Consider the following 6,817-nt stretch of genomic DNA (forward strand, 5'->3'; position numbering starts at 1 on the left):
GCTAGGACGTCATACCTACATCTCGAATGTTCCGGAAACGAGTAGAGTGTCTGTCTCTTTCATGTGCTATCTCTCTCACACAGTTACTAGAATATTACGGAAACAGGATCATCACCCCACGAACGTAACAATAGGTATATAAGTTAAAGTGTTTACTCCAATAATTATTCGTGATACCGTTAATGAACATTTGTTCGTTTTTAAAGAATATAAAAGTCTATCACGAATAATTATTGGAATGTGTCTACATTAACTTATATATTAAGAAGAGTTTTATCAGACCACATTTTTATTTTTCATTAAATTTTTTGGACTAATCGTTCCACCCTGATCATGATTCAATTTGATCGACTGTACTACCGTAGAAAAGCCTATCGACCAGAAATAAATGAAATATCTTTAGTATTTAGTCAAGCATTTTATGATATGTAATGGTGGTTGCCTATGTCTTGAATTTATAATAATTATGACTTACCGCCGTAGATAAAATTCGAGTAGAAAGAGAATATTGTCGATGTTCTCGTTGACTTCTCGTAGCGATTTCCAAGAAACTGCGGAATTCGAACTGAACCCTCCTCTCATCCTTTTATTTTGTGAATCCTATAAGTATAGCGTTCAGTATTTCTGGTAAATGCGGTCGCAACTTCTTACGTAACCCGTAAGTTAAATTGCGATAAATCATGGGCTATATTATTTTTGCTCGCTTGTGTGTAAAGTAATTGTGCATCCAGTGTATCACCCCCATACCGTGAATCAACACGTTCTGAGTAATAGCAACGATCGAAATACTTATGAGTTAATATTATTATAAGTGTCGTCATTTAAGGTAATAAAGGATAGAAAGATTGCACCTCTTACTAATAGAACGCTCCCAATATCACCTGTTAATACCTATAGTCGGAGAGGAAGAAATTAAATTGTGTGCCAAGGCGGAATTTACGATAATTTTATACGATTAGAATTCCTAGATGTAGAGTCAATATGATATTTATGACGATCTAAAAATCTGTTTCGCACTTGAAAATCATAGATTTCGTCGAGCAAGAGTAAGCTAGTAAAAATAAAGAAATAATAATAGAAGAAGTACAAACTAGCTTATAGTGGCGGCTACGCTCACTTGGAAGAATAAAAACCGGCAAAGAGCATGTCGGACACGCCCAGGATAGGGTTCCGTAACCATTACGAAAAAATCAAGTAATATTTTTTCTAATGTTATTGATATTTTATTAATTAATAGTTGACTAGGTAGGCAGCTATTTATTCTTAAACTACTAATAATTTTCAAGCATACTTAGCCGTAATAGCTTTCCTCGTTAATTTGATAATAAAATTCAAACCAGTAGTTTAGCTTTTTTTTAGAGGAGGCGACGCTCGATTTTAACAAAAATCTATATAAATTAAAATGAATTGTAATATGTGTAAGCGCAAAACTTGGGAACGGCTCGACCAATGTCACTAATTCTTTTTCATCACACTTGCTCGTAAACAGTGTCGAAACATGCAGGCTACCTTGGTTGCAACCCCCTAAATAAAACCCTCGACCTTAATGTGCTTGTTATGAAACCCGTGGTCGGTAAACGAGTCATTGCGCGTACTAATTTTCTTGTCATGAAGCCCAAGGTAAATGAGTCAGTGCCCGTACTGATGGTGCTGCGCCGTGCGCGCGCTCCTGCTGCAGGACCACATACACACGCACGCTGCGGCGCGTGCTGAGGGAGGGGGAGGGCGGCGCTACCAAGAGCGCAGCCTAAGGTATCGCCAATATTTGGAAGAATTATATTTTTTCTTTTAGAAATATAAAATGTTACTCGCAAATGTGACGAAAAACATTGCATGTCGCACGGGCGGTACTAAAATTACGAACATCGACTCATTAAAGCCCCCAGTCTTCGACTTCGGGCTTCTAATAGACTCTCGTTCGTAATTCCTTATTTACCGCCCTTAAGACACAATGTACTATTTTTGTTGTGTATTTTTGTTTTGTTGTGTGTGTGTGTGTGTTTTGTTGTGTGTGTTGTGTATTTTCGTTATTGTAAGGAGAAGGTTTTTATGGAAAAAATATAGAAAATATCAACGGGGGCGAAGCCGTGGGCAACATCTAGTGTACAATAAAGTTGAATATTTCGCAAACGAATCACAGTAGGTATACAAAAATCGGCAGTTCAACCCCGTAATGACTTTAAAATATCAATCCACCGATACCCCACACTATAAGAAGACGACGAGCAAAAAATCACCCCCACTTTACGTGTATGGGAGGTACAGTCAAGGGCAAAGATATCGATACGGCCAAAGTTGCAAAAATATGTATATACGGCCATAATGTTAAGTCGTATACATATTTTTGTAACTTTGGCCGTGTCGATAACTTTGCCCTTGACTGTACCTTGTAAATATGTTTTCCTACATTTTGTTTTACCACTTTTCTGGCATAATTCTTATCCATGCAAACCTACAGCTTTTTAGCATTATAACTCTGTAAGCTAAGCCGGCGCGGACGGACGGACAGACAGGCAGACTGACACAGCGAAACTGCAAGAGTTCCGTTTTTGCCATTTTGGCTACGAAACCTTAATAACAGACTATCCCGTAGGAATTTCGACAAATTACTTCTTTCTGCAAACTAAAAGACTCTAGCTCTCGTAGTGTAACTGTTTTATCTATTGTCTATTAGTCACTCTAGTCTATTATAGTCACGGTGCTATATTATAGGTATAAGTTATACAAATAATACACACTTATTAAAATCCAATACTAATTTAATTAAAATTAGGGAAAACTTATACAATCAATTGAACGAGTAGGTATAAAAGGAAGGAAAACGTTAAATAATAAGATATTTAACCAATTCACTGAGAATTCGTGCACGTTAAAACTTTAATTAATTTTATGAAATTAAAGCTTTTAAAACACACAGAGTATAGGAATTTGTTTCTGGACTTTTCCATCGTAATACATCACCATTAATAATTTAACCCCTTATTCATAAAACTTAACAAGCCTATGTTAACTAACAAATGCTTTGTCCCTTTCTAACAAATACAAATGTCGAAGTGACAGATAAGGCCAAACGAATTTTAGCGGCATTTTAACTAAAATAGGTTTGATTGTCGTTTATGAATAAGGGGGTTAGTCTCTACTTTATACCACAGATAAAAAAGATACGATACTATTACGAGTAGTAGTAAATATTACTATTTTATCTACACCCATATAGTAAATCCTCAATTATGCGTTCAAAAACCATAGGTGACCAGCATTACGACATTGAATTCTATTATGAACACGGCTGTATCGTAATGGTCATTACGATACAGAAATCTGTATACAGTAAAAGTACAACTAAACATGAAGTAAACAAACCCTGACATAACGAAAATAAAACACACTTTTTGAATAAATTTTACTTACCTCATTTAATTTTAATGACCAAAAATGAATTCACAACCTTTTGTCCACCCAAATCACGGTATCACAGTAATTTTGTGTTATAAATTAATAGGTTATAGCACAGGTTATAGGTTTGATTTTTGTCACAATGTCGCGATGAAATTTCAAAACGTCAGAGCATCAGTGCCAAAAAAGTAGCGGACGCTAGGTGGCGCTGATGTCTTGCACAGAGCCAGCTCTTCTGTGCGTAAGTAACTACGGGTAGCGTTAGCAACCCCATCTTTAATGAACAAAATAATATAAGTTATTACATTTGTGTTACTTTTTAAGATACGACGTGGCGGTAAAATAAAATAAATTCATTTATACTTTCATTTATTTATTCATTCATTGCAGCCATGGGACGTCTAAAGTAAATACATATACTTTTAGTGAAATAAACATTTATTTACAATTTTATTTCAAATAACACATTTATGTACATTTATAATATACTATTTTAGGTGGAATCATAACTAGACTTCTTAACTATCCGTTAGGTCGTCACATTCATCTTCTAAATTTGTAATTAATGCATAATCAGTGTCTAAGTATTTCAAATATTCATTTTCTTTTAACGTTAATTTGTTTTACCTCACTGCGAACCACTTTTCTCCGTTTCGTATTTTGCATGGTGACGGTACTCGGTCAAAATTTTTGACGCGAACCAACTAGCACGACTGATCCGACCGGCGTCTCTATATAGAATATATATTCAATGTACTCTGTGACCGGCGTTTTGGACGACACTAAGCGCTCCTGAGTTTACGCACACAGAGACAATGTGCATATGTATCTTTACACACAAGTATGGCTCGCGCTTTTCAATCTACCCACAAAAAATTAAAATAAAAAATGTTTTACTTGTTATGTAGGTACGTAATAAGACGGAAGACGTTCAAAATTATTAAGTAACTAGTTAGTCTCACATTACATTATACTAGTAGTACTTTCTTTAAAAGTCGGCAGCAAACCTGTGACTCCTTAAGGTTGTATGTTCATATATGACGACCCGCTTGCTCGTTTGCGTCCCTCTCATAATAAAAAAACACAGGTAATAAAGTTTCTTTCAGGATCAGCCACTTCAATTGGTGTTTCTGGTGTTGTGAAACTTCAAAGGTGCAAAAATTTGCTAAGGTGGCGTTGCTTACCGTCAGCCGTTCCACATGCATGCATGGTTGCCATAACCTTTTCGTACATGCAAAAATTGGAAACATATGTATGAAAATATATGAAAGTGTGTTGTATAATAATATCAAACTGAGAAAGTATACGTAAAATTGAATTAAAATGGCTAGTTGTCATTTTTAAAGTAATTATATTCATGAGCTAATTAAATTCAAGTTAATTTAAGCTGTTTGATTCCTAATACATATAAAAAAAACGAAAATCAAAAATCGCGCTTTGATAACATCCCTGTACTCCACTTCAAGTTGAGAGTCTCAACCTTGTCTCAACCCATACGCAACGCATTTCATTTTCTTTCGAGGGTTGGGCACAGGTAAATATGTTGTATTTTTTTAGTAATTTATCATTTGGCGTTCGGATGTAGTTTTATGTATTAAAGTAAGTACCTATACGTCTGACACGCAAGCGCGCAGCAAACAGTGACTCACTCTTGCAGCCAGTCAGTCCCTCAGCGCTCGATCGTGCATACGCAGTTTAAAAGACCTTCGCGACACTCTTGTTTAATTAATAAATAATAATTGTGCTGTGGGCGCCTTACTCTACAAAATAAATAAGGTAAATTAGAAATATAATAGTTCTATTATATATTTATTTAGCTTCTAGCTTCGTAGTTGCAAGGCGTCAGACAATCACCCAAATAGACTACAGACTCGATAAAAAATGCATTAATTAAATTAATACATATTTTTTGGATGAAGTTTTAAAGGTAGAGTCATTCACGATTACGGTGCCGTGGTTCTTATTACAATGTCATTTATGTCTAATTATGACAAAATCACGCGTCTCCGTGGATGGCACTAGGTATACTTCTCATTAAAAGACAAGAAAAAATGTGGCATAAGTCAAAGTATCGATATTTGGGGTTTGATGCCAAAATTTTTGCATCAATACAAGAGCTGTTATGTTTAAAAATTGAAACCGACAGGTTCTAACTTAAATGTCAATGTAAGAAAAAGCGAGTACGGAAAATCATTACTCTTCCTAAGCTTTGCCGTAGTCGAGTAATGAATGCAATGTAAATGTAGAGCCTTGTAATAATATCTTGTGTTTATTTGTAAGGGTGAGTAGTCTAGACATCCCTGCACTTAGACGACCTTCGTTGCAGGTCATATAGTATAGTTCTGGCTAAATGATACTGCCAATAATCCTGTTAGATATTTTACAACAAATTTTGAAACGTGAAACTAAAGTTAAGAGTTTTTTTATGCGATTTTCGAACTCAGATTGATTTTTTTGAGGGCACTTAAAAGTGGAATTGTCTTTATAAATATTCAAATAAAACCTTTAAGCACCTTAATACACATGTACCAGCACACACTTATTTATTTATTCGCGGGAGCGAGCGGCCTCGGCACACAAACAGCGTCATGGTCCGCCAACACGTTGACCTAAACGTCCATTTTGGGAGATGATGATGGACTTAACCTCTACCTCTACATCGATATCATGTATTCACCTTATGTAAAGCTTGCCACATGGTTTATTCGTGGGTGTTTTGTGTATGGGATGCTGACGAGCAGAAGGAAGTGTTTCCGTCTAGCTATATACACCTGACCGAGAGCTTGACAGTACATATACAAGTATATTCGACATCTCTAACTACCCACTCGTTCAATTGTTAGCGATAAGCTAATTGACTACTGTGCGGAAGTTAATAAGTAACCTCAATGTTTTCTGATATATCAATCAAGACGAACTTTTATAGGTACTTCCAATCCATTAATGAATAAGATATAGAGTTAATAGTAGAGCTTTTTTGGGTGCGAAATAAATTGAAACGATTTTGTTTAGATCAAAACGCTAATTTACAGGTCATGCAAATTACTGTTCACGTGATATACTTAGATAACCTTATATGGCAAAAGGTTTATTAGGTGTAGCCATCCTTTAACCCATTACTTTAATTAGTTCTGTATAGAACATTCACACAGGGTTTATTATTCAGTTTGTTTCGGCAAATATTATTAGAAGAGATGATGCTCAGGATTAAATTTATTATAATATTTATTAATTTAGAATTTCTGACGACCGGATGGCCAAGTGGTTAGAAAACCTGAATACGAAGCTTGAGGTCCCGGGTTCGATTCCCGGCCGGAGCAGATATTTGTATGAATAATACGAATGTTTATTCTCGGGTCTTGGATGTATGTATTTATTTTTATGTCGGCGGCCGATCGTAAAATTCGCCAGATCACGAAAT

General features: G+C 35.6%; 1 protein-coding gene across 1 annotated transcript in view; it reads left to right on the top strand.

Annotated features, from left to right (window-relative positions):
* Positions 1-5,040: 5,040 nt before the first annotated feature.
* Positions 5,041-6,817, top strand: part of LOC141428157 (uncharacterized) — a 13,773-nt gene continuing 11,996 nt past the window's right edge. Inside the window, exon 1 of the mRNA XM_074087947.1 lies at positions 5,041-5,172. The gene's annotated coding sequence lies outside the window, so the exon portion shown is untranslated. The remainder of the gene's footprint in view (positions 5,173-6,817) is intronic.

The sequence above is a fragment of the Choristoneura fumiferana genome, chromosome 5 (genome assembly GCF_025370935.1).
Source record: "Choristoneura fumiferana chromosome 5, NRCan_CFum_1, whole genome shotgun sequence".
Taxonomy (NCBI): domain Eukaryota; kingdom Metazoa; phylum Arthropoda; class Insecta; order Lepidoptera; family Tortricidae; genus Choristoneura; species Choristoneura fumiferana.